This window comes from Mastomys coucha, unplaced genomic scaffold (assembly GCF_008632895.1).
Source record: "Mastomys coucha isolate ucsf_1 unplaced genomic scaffold, UCSF_Mcou_1 pScaffold1, whole genome shotgun sequence".
Classification (NCBI taxonomy): domain Eukaryota; kingdom Metazoa; phylum Chordata; class Mammalia; order Rodentia; family Muridae; genus Mastomys; species Mastomys coucha.
The window spans coordinates 41833823-41852734 of NW_022196891.1; the positions used below are offsets into that span (position 1 = coordinate 41833823).

The 18912-nt window shown below is 37.3% G+C and overlaps 1 long non-coding RNA gene across 1 annotated transcript; it reads left to right on the forward strand.

Moving 5' to 3' along the window:
- Positions 1-238: 238 nt before the first annotated feature.
- Positions 239-10485, forward strand: LOC116070452. Its single transcript, XR_004110399.1, has 3 exons — positions 239-351; positions 619-713; positions 9845-10485. It is a non-coding gene; the product is annotated as an uncharacterized LOC116070452 (long non-coding RNA).
- The last annotated feature ends 8427 nt before the right edge of the window (positions 10486-18912 follow it).

The window sequence follows — 18912 nt, forward strand, 5'->3', positions numbered from 1 at the left end:
AGGCCCGGCCTGCGTGCTGCCCGCTCTTCGCCATCTCGTGCTTCGCCATCTAGCGCTCCTGATCGCTCCAGCTTCTCCTGACCACCTGGCACCATGGCCACGCAAGGTTGTAAAAATCCATGTGGGACTGCACAGGGGCGAGCATCGCTAAGATCTTCGAGTGGACTCCTTTCCTGGTACAGACTATACAAAGAATGTGGTGAAAATTCTAGAAGAAAACATTGGCTTAAGCCCTCAACGTTGCCTAGCATTTCTTCTCTTCTGTAGCACATCACAGAAGGAAAATGTACGGCAGTGCAAGAACAGTCAACAATCTGAAGGCAGCCCTTCCAGATCACCACAGTTGCCAAGGTCTCCTCGTTTGGGCCACCAAAGAACAAGCAGTGGGGGAGGGGCAGAGACAGTCAAGACTGTCTATGGAGAATATCCAGTCCCTTAATGCAGCCTATGCTACATCTGGACCCATGTGCTTGAGTGACCATGAAGGGGTGGCATCAACAATTTACCCAAAGGGAACAATGACTCTGGGCAGGGCCACAAATCGAGCTCTGTCTGGAGGCCGGGTCACAGCCATGGGGAGTAGTTCTAATATTGCTCCCGCTGGACTTTTCCACACAGATGTCCTTTCATATACGGATCAACATGGAGGGCTGAGAGGTTCATCCCACCACCACCACAACCACCACCACCAGGTGCCCTCCATGTTGAGGCAGGTAAGCGACAACACAATGTTGGATCTTCAAGCCCAGAACAAAGAACTGCAGAGAGAGAATGACCTCCTATGCAAGGAACTTGACATTAAGGACAGCAAACTGGGGTCTTCCATGAATAGCATCAAGACTTTCTGGAGTCCAAAGCTTAAGAAGGAGAGAGTCTTGAGGAAAGACGAGGCAGCTCGCATGTCTGTCCTCAAGGAACAGATGAGGGTTTCTCATGAAGAAAACCAGCATTTGCAACAGCAGTTAAGATGTCCCTCCCTCAGCATAGAAGATGAAAATGCTAATCTCTGTGAGAGTAAATACTTCACATTAAAACCTGAGTGGTGAAAATAAAAAAGAAAGAAAGAAATATATTAGAATATAAACAGATTAGAAAGAAAATACATACAATCAAAATAGTCATATTAAAATAGAAGGGTTTGTATGTATGCAAAACAGAGGGATATCTATATCTATATATCTCTAATTATCTATCTATGGAGAGGGGGGTGATAAACAGTTTACAGATACTCTATGTTTGCCAAGACTACCATGATAAATAGGCAAGACTGGGGAAAGTAAGGAAAAAGTGGATTTTTCAAAGGCTTGGAGTCTGTGGCCATGGAACCATTAAGTTACTCTGTGACTCCAGTATCTTTTTCAAGTATGCAAACTGTTACGATTCAACACCTTCACATCTGAGAAGGCAAGATATAAAGTTAGACCATATATTTATAGATACATATATACCCATACATATATACATATATGATGTATATCTATATATACATATATAAATACACACACACACACACAGAGAAATAGAGAGATTCATGTAGCAGCTGGAGAAAGGTGGTACCAGTAAATATGGTAAGACTGAGTAGCTAGTGTTGTATTTTGTAAAATGAGTTTTGTCAGCACCTGGGGCGGCAGCCTACCTGCCTTTCTTTCCTTTCTCTCCTTTTTCCATTTCTTAACTTCCTCTCTTTCCTCACTTTCTCTCTCTCCCTTTTTCATTTTTTTCACTTTTCATCATGATTTATTTATTTATTACTTATTCACTTTACAACCCAACTGAAGCCCCTACTCCTCCCCTTACATGGCCCATTCCTTCAACCCTCTCTGAGAAGGTAGAAGTCTCCCCTGAGTACCAACCCAACCTAGCACCTCAAGTCACTGCAGGAAGAGGTATATCATCTCCAGCTGAGGCCACACAAGACAGCTCAATTAGGGGACCAGAATCCACAGGCAGGCAACAGAGTTAGAGTAAGCTTCTGCTGCAGTTGTTAGGAGACCTGCCTGAAGGCTAAGTAGAACATCTGGTATATGTGGACAGTGGGCCTAGGTCCAGCCATTACTTGCTATTTGGATGGTGGTTCAGTCTGGTAGCCACCAAGGTCCAGATCAGCTGACTTTGTTGGACTATTTCTGGAGTCCCAATCCTCTCCGTGTTTCTCAATCTTTCCCTCAACTCTTCCATAAGACTCCCCAAGCTCTGGATATGAGTCTCTTCATCTTTTTTGGTCAGCTTCTGGATGGAGTTTCTAAAAAGACAGTTATGCTAGGTTCCAGTCTGTACGCTGAACTGAGGATCATGAATAGTGCCAGGGATTGGTTCTTGCCCATAGGGTGGATCTCAAATTGAGCCATTCATTGGTTAACCATTGCTTAAGTCATTTCAACATCCTTGTCTCTTAATGTCCTATAGGTAGGACAAACTTAGGATCAAAGGGTTTTTCTGGTGGGTTGATGTCCATATCCCTCCACTGGGAGTCCTGTCTCAGTATAAGAGGAAACCTCTTCACACTCCATATTCCCCACTGCTAGGGGTCTCAGATAAAGTAATTTTTCTAGATTATCTGGTTCTTAGTCGTTAAGGAAATTCAAATCAAACAGAGTCTACGATTTCACCTTATACCTTAGCCTTAGAATGGCTAAGATAAAATCTCAAGTTATAGCAGATGATAGTGAGGATATAGAGTTAGGCAAGTACTCCTTCATTGCTGGTAGGAGTACAAATGAATACAATAACCCTGGAAATCTGTATGACAGTTTCTCAGAAAATTGTGAATAGTTAGTTCTACCTTTAAACCCAGCTATATCACTTCTGAGTATATGTGTGTGTGTGTGTGTGTGTGTGTGTGTGTGTGTGTGTGTGTGTGGTATATCATACCACAAGGACATTTCCTCTACTATATTCATAGCAGCTTTATTTATAATAGCCAGAAGCTGGACACAACACAAATACCCTTCAACCAAAGAATGAATAAAGAAAATGTGGTTCATTTACATAGTGGAATACTACTCAAGTATTAAAAGCAAGGACATCATGAAATTCACAGACACATGGGTGGAACTAAGAAATATCATCCTGAATGAGGTAACCTTGACTCAAAAGGAAATTAATTGTATATATTTAGTTATAAATAGATATAAGCTACAAAGTACAGGCTACCCTTGTTAAAATCTACAGACTCAAAGAAGCTAAATAAGAAGAGGTTCTCAGGGAGGATATTTGAATCTCAGAAGGGGAAATAAAATCTTCATCTGAGGAGGATAGAGGGAGTGAACTGGGTAGGAAAAGGCATGGCATGGGGAGGGGAGCAGGGGAAGGGGAGAATCAAATATATGGAGAACTCAGCAGAGAGGACAAAGAGAATGAAAGAAAGTCAGCATGGGTGGGGGACATCTTTATTCCAGAGACCTGGGATGTTGGAGGCTCACTTTCTTTCTTATAAGCTATATCAAAAGAGTGCAAACCCCATCAATTTTTCTTTAGGAATGCTAGCCCAAGCGAAAATAGAAAATAATGAATAATATTTTACTGTACGGACCACTGGTTTCCTGCAATGAGAAGTTTATATAGTTCAACTAATCCTACATGAATAAGAATTGTACTCCATTAGATTACTGGGTACATATTAGGAAGCTTAGTGGAACACCGAGGATAATCCCCTCTTTCCTATTTCCCAGTAACACTAAAAATAGAAAACTGTGATTATCTCCTTAAACTTTAAACTAGCATAAAAAGACTGAAGTGTCAGAATATTGTTGAATTTCCATAATATAATGCTACACTTTTTTGGTCATGGGAATGGAATCTGAGTTCTACCTCTGCCTCATATTTCATGGATTGAAGGCTATGCAGTATTATAATTTGCTGTACCTTGAAAATATTATATACTCTTTCTTCTCCCTCAGAATTTGATTCAACTACACTGGTCGGTCACCTAGAAAAACTTTTCCACAAGAAGTTGCCTAGGTAGCTTCAATAAATGTATTAAAACTCTATTTTATAATATAAGCCGGGGCTTATATTATAAAATATTATTGTCTTCCTTGGAAGTGCTTTACTTTAGTGTTTTATTTTTTTTAACCAAGATCTATAATAATATCTATAATCTGCACTATACATGATATTTCTTTTCAAATTCATTTGATGGAGACCTTAGAAATTTTATTTAGAATGCATTAAGTTCCCAGGAATTGTTTTACAATTTATATTTTTATTGAGTTATTAATATGATTCCATCATTTCCCATTCTCTTTGCTTGTTCAAAAACCTCCCATGTATTCTTCTTTGCTGTTTTTATAATTTATATGTTTGCATGCCTGGCTTGGCCATTGTAGGGATGACATTTCATGGCTTCTGACCCCTGAACAACAGGGTGTGGGCCTCCATGTATGTTGATGATTGCGGTGGGAATAAGGTTTATTTGTATAATAATGTACATATTTTCATGTTGCTCCTTCTAGGAATGTGCTCTGCCAACTTTAATAACTCCATGATAATCAGAGACAGTAAGAATCTGGGAGGCAATGGTGTGGCTAATGTCTCAGAAAAATGGTAAATGCTGAGACCTTCACAGCACACCTTAAGGCTGTGGGAAAGATATCTGAAATATATTTTCAACTATGCAAAATATATGGCTGCAATATGAATTATATAAGGAGCTTCAAATATCTAAAAGAACCGAGGCAACTACGCTATGAGCCAGCTTATGAGAAAGATAAAGGAAGGAGATAAAGAGATTTAGGGAATGGCAATTTCAGGACAAGATACCACCCAGCTAATTTTTTTTGCTTATTTTTAGATAGGCAGGCAGATCCCCAAGTTCATGATCTACCTGGTACAGAGGGATACTAGGTCCAGGCCCAAGCACGGTAGGAATGGTAATTTCAGGGCAGAGTCCCAACCAGCTAGCTTATTGTTTGTGCTTAACAAAGCTAGTCAGATCTCTGAATTCAGCCTAGTAACAGAGGATCAATACACAATACAGGTCCCACTCTTAAACTCAGAGTCATTACAGATAGATTGTGAGTCAGAAGAACAAGGAGTTATTAAAGGAATGTTAATGGTATACTCATAAAGTCTCACCAATATCACCTGAACAAGTATGACAATAGACATGACAACACAAGTATAAGTAAAGTCCCAGGAAACTTCAACCTTGTACAAGGAATTGTAGGCTGCTAAGGAATATTGAAGCTATGCTCCACTGTAACTTACTCTATAAAACAGTGGTTTTCAGTCTATGTCTTTCCTTAGGAGACTATATTTTCCAGGAAGATTAGGATTCCGTAGCAAGGAAGAAGGATGACTATATCTCCTGGATGTGTCTCAGGCACCTTTAGTTAAATCAATTATCAGGAGTAGAAAATTTATTGTATGCTTTGATACTATATGGGCATGCCTGATCACACAAAGCTGTCTGTCCCCAGGTTCAGGTAAATAATGATAATGATGCAATGGTACAACCTCATACCAACCTATTCTATGATCTCTGCTGTATGTTTCTCAAGAAAAGACTGAGGAGTCCTCAACTGCTTCTAAAGCTTAAGTTGAGCTAGGACCTTCCTTATTCGCCCACCTTTCACACTGAAGTATAGAGATCACCGCATAGCCAAGCTTAAAATTTTGGTATTACTAGTATATATGAAAAGTGTGTCTCTTTCTGAACTGCCTTTCTTGAGCACTATGAGCCAGAGGCCACTCAAGAAGCTGCTCAGGGAGACCTTGTATAATTAAGTATCCTCCATGCTCCATCCTTCTCATGTGACTCTCTTGGTTTCCTTTCCTGCCGGATGGTGGCCCAAGTCATAATCCCTTGCTTTTCACAATGATACACTTGTAAGAAGTTTCTTCTCTCAATACAGTTAAAGAAAAGGTTCACAAGGTAATATGTGATTGGAATTTCAACAGCTGTGTCCAAGGGATTGAAGGAAATATCAGAGGAAAGGCATCAAAGGAGTACATGAATAATTCTGAAATGGTATTAGGCAAATGGTGATTAGCATAGGTACCCTGCGGCCGATAATGTATGCAGAAGAGTGGGAGAAAAGAAATATGCTTTAGTTTGCAAAGTTTTAGCTTCATTGATCTTAATTTCATAATTGTAAAATACAAAAAAGAAAAATGCAGTGTTAGATTCTTTTTTACCAAAATTGGATGAGTTTTGAAAGACTTTTGTGCATTTCAACAACATGTATGAATTTAACATATTTTCACACACTTTACGGTAACCTTTACAATGCTCAGCAGAGTGAAAACTTTTATGCATATGTTTTACATGACTGAAATATCCTCCATAGTACTTACAAACTTACCATCCCTAAGTATTAATTCTCATTCATTTTACACCCCAGGTGTTTCTGAATATTCTGTATAGATTATATGTTAATTTCTCTATACATAGAGGTGTAACCTGATTCCCTATGTGAATTTAAATGGCAAACCTCTCAACTCTGGAATTTGCAAAAAAAAAAAAAATGTTTTTATGTAGAATTCTGTAATGAGCAAATTTGCCTATAATCAATTTGTAAACAATAATAGTTTAATGAGTCTTTTGACTGTTCAAAATAATGAATGCTTGGGTAGTGATGTAATTCTAACGATTTCCTTTTTCTCTTATATTCAGTTGTATTATGTTAATCTAAAACATTTCTTCTCTGAGCCAGAGAAGAAACTTGTTCCTTGAGGTTATTGATAACTGGCAGACTAGGGAGTCAGCACAGATCTCAGCATGTGTGCTTTCTTCATTATAATGTTGAAAGTTCAAGAGTAGAAAAGTTATGTTCCAAACAATTATATTTCCTGTATTTTTCTATTTAAGAGCTATTAAAAAGGACCCCAAAACACCATATTCATTGTGTAAACTGTCTTCATTAACAATGCTAACTTCTTACTTTGTATGACCACTGCCACATCTGCAAGGTTTAATTTTGTTAATTAGAAAACAGGGACTAATGGCTCCAGCAGCATATGTATAGCAGAGGATGGTCTAGTTGATCATCAATGGGAGGAGAGGCGCTTGGTCCTGTGAAGGTTCTATGCCCCAGTGTAGGAGAATGCCAGGGCCAGGAAGTGGGAGAGGATGGGTTGGTGAACAGGGAGACAGGGGAGGAAACAGGATTTGTTTTTGTTTTTGTTTTTGTTTTTGTTTTTCAGAGGGGTAACTAGGAGAGGAGATATCATTTGAAATGTAAATAAAGAAAGTATCTAATAAAAAAAAGAGAAAACGGAGGATTTTTAAGCAACAAGAGCAAGTGTGATCTTAGTTGAAACAAGGTAGGAAGAATCAGGAACTGAATTAGGGATCAGAGTTACTCTTAGTTTTTGGATCTTCTCCTGTAGGTAGGTAATCTTACTAGTATATGTTCTTTCACCAGCCTTTAGATCAGAATTCTAGTTTCTTATAGACTGTGTCTGTTTCTTCTATACTACATTTACTCAGATACAATACTCAGGGGCTGGATCAGAAGAAGCCATTGTGGAGGAGCTTTCTGCTTGATAGTAATGCCTAAAGGCTGTGAACAGCTTGAGCCAAAACCACTGAAGCACTTGTGCCAGCAATAGTCATCATTCTAACACTTGAAGCTATTGTAAAAGGAATTCAAGATAAGGACATGATTCTGCAGTCTTTTTATTATGCTCATTTCCTGAGTGCCAGTTATTTAAGTTGTTTTATGTTTGATTAGTTTGGAATTGCATGCCTTTTATATGTGTTGGTCAATTTATCTGCAGGAAACTGATGTTTCCCCAAGGTCATAGTAAATATATGCTGTTTTGTTTGTAAGTATGTATTGCTGAGAGCAAAATGTGAACATCAGTCAGAGATCACCCCATCAGGGTTTATACCAGAAGTCTGTATCTCTGCGCTAGCTGCACTAATAGCAATAACAATATGTTATTTTCTTATATAACCACAATAAAACGCTACTTAGTACAACATTATACAAGCCTACTTGGTTTATAGAGTCTTCTGTAATATCCCCAATAGCACTGTATGTTTCAAGCTGAAGTTCTGGTCTGTTGCAAATATTAATAGAAAGTAATTACACACAACTATGTCTGATAGACCATTACTTTCAATTTCCTGTGAGTCACTTAATCCAAGTAGAATGAGTCTTTCTTGATCATTTAATTATTGGCATAATTACTTGGAAGTTTGTAAGAGGATGTCTGGTGCTCATTTAAATAGGTCATAAATTAAAGACTACATCTTTAATATTAAGTATTTTCTGAAGTAAAAATAAAAACAGACAAAAAGATCCGATTATAACACACAATTTCTAAAAAGTTGTTTAAAAATCACATGTAAAGAAGAAATATGAATTGCTTCACTTGGAGTAATACCTCAACCATCCAGCAGGTAGTTAGAAATTCAAGAAGTATCTGTTGAATAAATATACAATACTGAATTTCACCAAAACTTAAACTTACATGTTATATAACTCAGATTCTTTAATGTGAAACAAAGGATTGAAATATAGACAGGATTTTTTTATCACTTTGGCCTTGATTTTGATTTAAGACTAAAATCAATTTGTGTTCCAAAACAGGACACGTTCTCAAGTATCTTTCATAGTGGCGTTTTGTGTTCACCATGCCCTAAGAACTAGAGAAGTTCCTTATGATATCATGTGATCCTAAGAGAAGGCAGAGTACATACTGCATGTTTATTTCTGAGATAGAAAAAATTCTCAGAAGTATGAAGTCATCTCTACTCTCAGGAAAGCAGTAATCCAGTGAGAGAAGAGTGAGGCAGGCATGCGTGACCATAAAACCTTATGAAACAGCATGTTCCAAGCTTTTAAAAAAATATAAACATTATTATTTTTAAAACTTGCAGAAAAAATAAATACTACATATCACTTTGGCTCTACTTACAGTCTAAAATCTGCATGCACTTCTGTACAGTTAGAATAGCAGTTGTGAAGCTGTGGAGCTTCACATTGGCAATTACACCTTCATGAAATACTGAGCACTTTAATGAATTAGAACCCCCATCTAAAAATACCTCACCATGTTTTTCTCTTCTTATTCAAGCAGGATATCGAAGACTTTCATAAACAGAGGTGGTCAAGTGACTGCCCCTACACAAGATTCAGAACTTCACTGCTTTATTAGTTTAATTTTTATGAAAGAATAAATCAACTTGAGAATATTGAAAGAAATTAGTTTAAATATATTTAAATAGCATTGATCAGAAAATAACTTGAGAAATCTTGGCATTATTATACCTCTCTTCTTTCTTGGGAGAGGCTTAGTGATACTCCATGTTCCAGAAACAAATACCTTCGAGCCAAAAGGGCATGCTTTTACTTTGACAAAAGAAGATAAACTTGCTACACTGGTGTTGACCCACAGGAAGTGTTCCTGCACTGAGACACTTCTTTTTAAGCTTCTAATACATAAGCTTTCCAAACACTTGGAACGAAGCAGACCTATAGCCAGGATAAATCTAGGGCTTTTGCATTTTGTGACATATATCGTTGCACTAGTTTTAGTCCTAAGTCAGTTCTATGAAAAACTTTCTGTGGGGGTAGAAAATAATGTTCTTTAAACTGGCCTTTCTGTGTAGTTTGATGTTAATATTCAAAGTGGTTTTTGATGTAAGCCTGAGGAGCAATTATTTAATTTGATCATAGAAGCTTCTTTGACAAAGTCAGATAACTGTAAACAGTGTTATAACTTTGTTGTTTACCTATGCAGCCCATTACATTTACTTACTGAGCTAGTTACAGAAAACCTTACTGAAATAGAACCATTTGTAAAAAGCCCAACCTGTTTGGTCTTTGGTTAACCTATGACCTTCTCTTATTGAATGTGATACTTACATTTAATTTCCTTGCCTTGTTTCCAGTAAGAAGTGTCTGCATTTTCTGATGGAAAAAGAAAAACTGAAAGAGATGTGCAGCAGTTCAGATCATTGCCGTTTCACATCTAAAAACAACTCACAAATCTAACTTCCTGTATTCTACTTCAAGAAGGTAGAAACTTGAGACAGATGGAGATACTTGCACCCAACTGTTGGACTGAAGTCAGTGATCTCTGCAGTTGAATTAAGAAGAGGCTGAAAGAAGCTGAGGAGGAGGGCAGCCCTAACAGAAGACCAGCAGTCTCAACTAGCCTAGACCTTTGAAATCTCTCAGACGTGGAGCCACCAACCAGGCAGCATACACTAGTTGGTTTTCAGACTTGGTAGCACATACAACAGAGAACTGTCTGGTCTGACCTCACTGGGAGAAGAAGTGTCTAACTCTTGAGAGACATGATGCCCCAGGGATTTAGGAGGCCTGGCCTGGATGGGGGCCATCCTTATGGAAGAGGAGGAATAGGATGAAGAACTGTGAGAGGGCAGATCAGGATGGGTGTCAATGACTGAATTGTAAAAGAAGGATACAAAAAATATAACATGTGAAAGTTCAGATTAAATCACACAGGTTTAGTGAATAGATGTATAAATCCTCTTTTTATAAAATTATATTCTCATTTGCTTTGAAATTTTTTTCATGCATACAGTATATTTTTTTTAATCTACTCTCTAACTGCCCCTTTCTCCATCCAACTCTTACACACCTTCTAACACAGCTTCATTCAAATTTCATATCCTGTTTCCACATGGGAAAAACATTAATTGGACATATTGGGTTAAAAATGAATATGTGAAGCACAATTTTTAAGGATCTCTCTTTTTCTCACTAAGGGCATTCTGTTGTTTAGAGGAATTCTTCAAAATATTCTAATATGTCTCAGTTCCTCAACAGATATAGTTAATCATAGTTGCAATGACTATTTTAAAAGTTTTATGTAGAATTTAAATTACCTTTATTTTCATCTTATAACTCAGAGCATATACTACACACAACCAAACAAGGAATTTGAAAACAAGTACCCTCAATAATACCACACACACTAAGGAAGAATGGTTGAAGCTTGAGTAACTAGATATTGATGTAGATAAGGAAAGATTAGTAGAACAGAAGAATATCTATACATTATTTTATTAACATAAATGCTGGTATACTTAATTTTTATTTGATGATAAAAACTTAAGCATATTGTCACATTTGAAATTTTATGTTTAAGTTTTGATGGCTTCTTGAATACAGAATGAGATGGCAAAAAAAAGGATTCATTATGACTTCATTGGGGTTTTTATTTTTCGATTTTTTTGTTTTGTTTTGTTTTGTTTTGAGACAGGGTTTCCCTGTGTAGCCTTGGCTGTCCTGGAACTCACTCTGTAGACCAGGCTGGCCTCGAATTCAGAAATCCGACTGTCTCTGCCTCCCAAGTGCTAGGATTAAAGGCGTGCACCACCACTGCCAGCTCTATATTTTTTTATTAGGTGTTTTCTTTATTTACAATATCTTCTTTCCCAGGTTCCCCTCCAAAAAAAAAAGAAAAGAAAAGAAAAGAAAAGAAAAAGAAAAAAAGAAAAAAGAAAAAAAAAGAAAAAGAAAAAGAAAAAAAAGAAAAAAACTAAAACTAAAACAACCCCCTGTCCCCTTCCCCCTCCCCCTGCTCACCCCACCTCTCCTGCTTACTGGCCCTGGCATTCCCCTACACTGGAACATAGAACCTTCAGAGGGCCAAGGTCCTCTCTTCCTATTGATGACCAGCTTGGCCATCCTCTGCTATACATATGCTGCTGTAGCCATGAGTCCCACCATGTGTACTCTTTGGTTGGAGTTTTAGTCCCTGGGAGCTCTGAGGGTACTAGTTAGTTCATCCTAAGGAGTGGTTTTTGTAAAGTAAGGTTGGAAGAATCTATGGAAGAATATGCATTGATAGAAGAAAAGATAATAAGTAATTTGTTACCATGGGAAATATTGGTAGAATAACAAGTAGACACATCTGGTAGAACATCTGAAGTTTGTCTCAAGAATTCATAACAAAAGGTTACAATTAAAGAGATAGGATGTAACACTATCAGCAGAGAGGTTATATCTGTAAATCCACTCATTTGCAGGTTTCCATGAAGGATGGTAGAATGAATAAATATTGAGGTTTGAATGTGAATTATTCCTCATATGTGCATGTGTTTGAACATGTGGTCTTTATCTAGCTTCACAGAGGTTTTAGAAGGTTGTAGAAATGCAATGGATTATTGGCATGGGTCTTGACACTTCATAGCAGGGCCACTCTTCCATTAACCCTTGATCCCTCAGAGCATAAGTCAAGACCACCTAGCCCCCTGTTTCTGTAAAATTGTCTTCCCTGCCTGTTGCCATGTCTTTCCTGCTGTAGACCCCTGAAACAAAACACAGATAAACCCTTTATTCTTTAATTTGGTTTGGTTAGAATATTAAGTAACATCAGCAGGAAAAGAAACAAGGACTGAATATAGATCTTGAAATCCACAACATCAGAATAAATTATCCTGGGAAATATTCCATACTAGTGAAGAAAGATGAGATAATTAATAAAACTAAAAGCTGAAATGTTTAATGATAAAGTTTTGGACATCATGTAATGAAACAAAAACTAGGAGGTTAATACATGATTTTCTTTTTTTTTTTCTTTTTTTGGTTGTTTTTAATTGTATATTTTTTATTTACATTTCAAATGTTATCCCCTTTCCCTGTTTCCCCTCTGAAAATCTCCTATCCTATCCACCTTTACCCTGCTTCTATGAGGGTGCTCCCCCCCCCACCCATTTCCACCTAACCACCCTAGGATTCCTCTACCCTGGGTCATCAAACCTTCACAGGACCTAGGGCCTCCCCTCCCACTGATGACAGATAAGGCTCCTTCAGCTCCTTCATTCCTTCCTTAACTCTTCCATTGGAACCCCTGTGCTCAGTCTGATGGCTGGCTGTGAGCAATCTCATCTGTATTGATCAGGATCTGGCAGTCTCTCAGGAGACAGCTGTATTACACTTCTGGTAGCAAGCACTACTTGACATTAGCTATAGCGTCTGGTTTTGGTGACTGCATTTGGGATGGATCCCTAGGTGGGACTGTCTCTGAATACCCTTTCCTTCAGTCTCTATTCTACTCTTTGTCCCTGTATTTCCTTTAGACAGAAGCAAATCTGCGTTAAAATTTTGGAGATGGGTGAGTGGCCCCATCCCTCAACCAGGGGCCATGCCTAACCTCTGGATATGTTCTTGACAGGTTCTTCCTCCCCTTTGTGGGGTATTTCAGCTAATGTCATCCCCATGGGATCCTGGAAGGCTCTTACTTTCCTGGCATCTGGGAATTTCTTGTTGTTACCCCCAGTTCCCCATCCCCCATTGCTACACACTTCATGATTTTCAAGGAAGTACATTCTACAAAATGGTGATCAACACATTAGACGCTCCAACTAGAAGGGATGGGCATAAATCAGTAAAGTTGATGACAAAAAAAGCCCCTGCTTATTTAAAGGATTGTTGTTCCAAAGACAAAACAAAAATAATGAGGAGGAAGGAAAGAAATGCTGGAGAAAAGGGAACACTCATGGAGGCAGTGGTTGTGGGAAACTGGTGGTTGACTTCTGCTAGTCTGTGGAACAGACACTCATATTCTAGTCTTACTGCGTAAAGTACCATAAACTGTACCATAAATCCTGAAACTCTCTGCTTTTATCAAAACTCCAGAAGCTTCAGACCTAAATTAGGCTATTGATGAGTCCATTTCTTTTAGAAAGAAATGAGAGAACATTCTGTTCTGTGCTCTTCTTTGCTCCCCAATGATGCTGGTAATCTTTGACAGTCTCTGGCATGCATAGGGCTCATCTTTATTTGGAACTTGATCACCACATGGCCTCCAGCCTATGTGTTTTAGTGGCAAAGTTACCCCTATTTGTAAGGATACACGTGATAATGGATTAGAGTCTCATTCTATCTTCTGTTTTATTCAGTATAACCCCCTCCTAACTAATTATATCTGCAATGAAGCTTATTTCCAAAAACTTACTATTCCAGGTTTAAACTTCGTAATGATAATTACAGCTGATACTCTGATTTATGACCTTCTTTTTTCCTAATTGGCAAGGACGAAGTGCAAAGTGCTGTGTATAATAACCTGACTCTGACTCAAGGTCCTCCTGTTTTTATCATACTTACTGCTAAGGTTAAAGCCTGGCACCATCACACCTAGAAAATATAATCTTAGTTATCAAAATCTTATAATTCTTTAGTGCAATTTCTCCAAGAGATTTTTACTTATAGTCGCATCTAATCGACTCTTCCACTGTACTTAAATAATGGGAATTATCTGAATGAACTAATCATGCCCATGTCTCCAGTATGGGTTATTCAGGTAGCCATCCCTCCTTTTATCCTTTATTTATATGTGGATACTCTCAGAGACTTTAGGGAGTTATTTGACCACTTTGTCTTTAAGTGCAGTGCCAAAACATATTTTCTAACCCCAGCAGTACAATAGACTATCAATCTATCAGCTCATATCAGCACCGCATTTTCTAACTTGTCCTATTTGTAAAGCATTTAAACAACATGCGTATGCTTGGTAGTTTTATTTTAACTCCCTTTTGCGCTTTCCTAAAAGTTGTTGTTTAATTTGTAATTTCTCAGTAACATGCTCACTCTGGGCCTTGTCTTTTAAAAGAAAAATTGTTAGATGAGGGAAACAAGTTCCACCATTTTGTTGCACAAAGGGTGACAATAGATACTCATGATCATTTCATATTTTCAAAATGCTAAAAGAAAATAGTTTGAATATTTTCATCCTATAAAAATGACAAATGAAGAAATTTGCATAAATTAAAACAAGTATGTTTAGCCTTATCTTGAAATATATATGTATGTACATATATCCTTCATGTGGTAACACATAAATGTGCATAAATTTTGTGTCTGTTAAAAATAAATGAAAAATGAAATAATAGCAATAATACTCAGTGATTATTTATGTAAAGATAATTACTATAACAGACTCTGTGCTTCTCTGTATTACAGGATCATTCATTATTTATATGTTATGTACTTTTTGATGCAAGCTGACCACAATGACTCATTTGTTCTCTTATCTATATATTTATTCAGTAGCTATTTATTGATCCTCTATGTTGTAGACATGGTCATTCTTTTGGTCCTCTACTTTGGAAAAATTGTCTAACTTATGTATCTAGGAGGAAAGTCATCCATTTGCTTCCTCTGCCCCCTAAGAAATGAGGCATACACACAAGTTCTGTGAATGGTTTCTCAGGTGTGTCTTCTGTGATTTTCAACATGTAACTTAAAATTAACAGAATGAAGAATGATTGTAGTTGTGTGCAGAATGGCTTCAGCGACAGAGACAACAGTGTCAGCTTTAGCTTGTGATGGTAGTGACATCTTAGAACTAGTACCTTGTCATGATTTGGATCTTGTTTTGCCTCCTCTGCTTTTCACTTAGGATGACCTAGTTTTTCAGATTTCCTATAAAGTTTATAAATTATATTATATGTCACTAGAACTGACTATTCTTCATTGACTAGTATACCCTTTCATTGCTTTCAAATAAGTGTCATGGTTCACATATGAGATGCTTTATAGAAATGACATGTGGTCAACTCTGTTTTAACTACCGAACAATAACAATAACAAAAAATCATTAGAAGTTTCAAAGAGTTCATCATGCTCAAAGATTCCCTCAAAAATACTCCAGTGTGCAGCATTCACAGCAAGTAAACAAGATCGAAATTAAGTGTGCAATATGGAAAATGTAACCATTTCAAATGGGCTCATAAAGAGACATTAACTTTAGTTCAGTGATGAGTGTCATTTAAAGGGCCAGAAAATAATCTCTAGATTTTTTGAAAGAGATATAGAATCTCTATTCTTCCATTAGAAATAACTTCCAAAGTCCATCTGTGTACATCCTTACTAGGTTTCCTGAATCATTAGAAAACATTTTTGTACTCAGTTTGTGTCAGAGTGATAGTTAGAAAGGTGGGGATGTCATTGTCTTTGTTTTAGTAGCAGACTCTTCACTGTGTCACCATTGTATAAATGTCCTAGGCTGGGTGGCAGTGCCTTCCTTCCTGGGCCAACACGTGAGTGTGAAAGAGCTGCTTAGGCAGCCTCTCTGCATCTCTATGTGGCATAACTTGCCTACATGCCCATGGATCTGATCACTATCCTGCATCCTTTCTGAAAGCATGGTAGAATGAAAGTATTTTTGAGCACTTCATCATTTCACAGAGCAGTAATAAGCTGCATCAAAGTTCTTGAATAGCTACAACATCTATATGAACCGTCAGGTGATACAGATAGACTCAATTACACCAACAGGTGTGAATAAATTTGTTCTCTTAATCTTTGAAATGTCTACATTACCTTCAGGCTGTGATAAAAAAAAATGTATATATTTAGATCCATAATCTGGCTGCCTAGCAGTTATGGAAAAAAATCCTTTTTTTTTTTTCAAGCATTACACACAGGCTTTTGGAGAACTAGTGAATTCATCAATGATAATATTTTGTTTCACTTTTGAGAAGAAACTTGTTGAACACAGAAGTTATCCCCAGGCAGTAACTACACACCTGGGTAATTCTTGTCTCACAGAGAATGCTCAGTACTTTGGCGCCTCTACACCATTAGTTTTCGAATACTTGCTCCCATTGTGTGAACGCTGCAGGAATAACCCCAGGAGCTGGGTTTTTAAACTAATAAAGCTACAATTGCTCAAGCAGGAGCTTATTACTCTGCCAGATTTTCCACTTTTTATATTTTGTGCTAACTCCTTGAAAAACCCTTGGCTGAATCAGGAACTTATTTTTTAAGTCAATCAACTAAGTCAAATTTAGTCGATCTAAACTTGTGCTTATTCATTATTTCTTCTATTTCTTTTCATTTATACTACGCTGGCTATTGTCTTTATCATTCAAAATGTAAATTATGAAGAGGTATTAATGTTCCTATCTGAAATTTTATAAGTTGGAGTGATTCCTGTCATTCTCCTGCCTTACCTGCAGTATGTGATTTAGTTGCAATGTTCCTTTAGGCATAAAACTTCTATAATGCTATGACTACAAAAATAAGCTAATTCAAGTAGAACATATCTTCTATTTTTCAGTTGGATTTGTATAATGCACACTTAGTGACATATGAATACATAGTTTCTCAAGAAAAACTACTGTCTTCATATCTCTAGGATCATAATGGAGATGAAAACAAAAGCAGTGTACTAAGGAGTTACATAGTTTCTAGAGAACAGAGTACAAATCTCGATAGACCACAGCTAACAAATTCTGATAATGGGCTTCAGCTTACCCTTTTCACTGATTACAATTGTAAACACCAAAATGTCCCCACAAAATTATTCTCCAGGAAAATGAAAAACAATAAAAGCAGGCAGATTGTAGAAGAAAGATTTTTAAAATTCCTATCAAAGTCATGAACAAACATGGGTCCCAGTCAAGTAGCCATACTTTGCTAATAGCAATACACTGGTAGAAATCATGAACTAACTAGTACCCTCAGAGCTCCCAGGCACTAAACCACCAATCAAAGAGTACACATGGCTCTAGCTCCATATGTAGCAAAGCGATGGCCTAGTCAGTCATCAATGGGAGAAGAGGCCCTTGGTCCTATGAAGGTTCTATGCCCCAATGTAGGGGAAATGCCAGGACCAGGAAGTGGGAGAGGGTGGGTTGGTGAGCAGGGAGATGGGGAGAAGGAATAGGGTTTTTGTTTTTGTTTATTTTATTTTATTTTATTTTATTATTTTTTTTCAGAGGGGAAACTAGGAAAGGAGATATCATATGACATGTAAATAAAGAAAATATCAAATAAAAAGTAAATAAATTTTTAAAAAGAAGAAAGAGGGCTCTCACCTCATAATCGGAAATGGGTATGTGTCACTCTTTTAAGCTGGGAAACAATTTTCTCCAGAGATTATTGGAAATCTTGGTTCTTGGTCCTTTGGGACTTACACCAGCCATCCTGTATATTAGTCAGCTCTGTCAGTTGTGACTTAATACTTGAGATTATCAACATAAAAAATAAGTGAAAAGGTTTGTTTGGCTCTTCGTTTCAGGACATGATTATGGCCCTACTGCTTTGGACCTGAGATAGAATAATAGTACAGCATGGCATACTTGTAAAGCAGAGGAAGGTATTTCCCCTGTTGGAAGCCAGGAAGCAAGGAAAGGAGGTAGAAGGGGCTTGGCCCCTGTATTTTCTTCAAGGTCACACACCTAGTGTCCTAATTTCTTTTCACTACTCCCTGTATCCCCTGAAAATGTTCCATCTCTTTGATAATGCCATGACATTGGCATAATATTTTTAACACAAGAGGATATTTTCTGTGAAAAGTGTAGCACTTCACTTCCTTCCCTGGTATTTCACCTCAAATTGAATAGCATCAGTAGCTTTTCTGATTCTTCAGTTTTGTTTTGTTTTTTAACAGTACATCAGATTTCTTGCTATTAATGAGGCAATGTCCATGAAAAAAGTTTCTCTTATCTAACCATGCTACTGGTTTTGATCCTCTGGGGAATGTTTACTACCACCAGCACTGCCACCACCACCACCAGTAGCACCATAACCAGCACCAGCACCACCAGCAGCCTAATGACCACCACCAAAAAAAAAAAAAAAAAAAAAAATCAGATCTTTTTCCCTAGTGGTTTCTCATTTGTACATGATTTCATAGGTACACAAGACAACTTGGTTTTCATAATCAAAAGAAACACTCATCTTTTATAATTTTATTCAAGAATCACTAGCGGCTCTAAGTAAAAAGAACTTGCTGAGAATGTGTCCAGGATGTTTGAAAACTGTATTTTCATGAAGGTTGAATTTTGCGTAAGAATGTTAGAAATAGAGTTTTTAAACTTTATTGTAAAAGAAAAGTGAAATGACTCACTATTTCCAGTGTCATTTAACATATATTATAACCAATAAAGTCTCTGTTGATATAATTAGTTAATATCTCAATGCTTTCTGTTTGACACCAATGCCAAGAAACAGTGAGGTTTGAAATTGTGATGAGGTA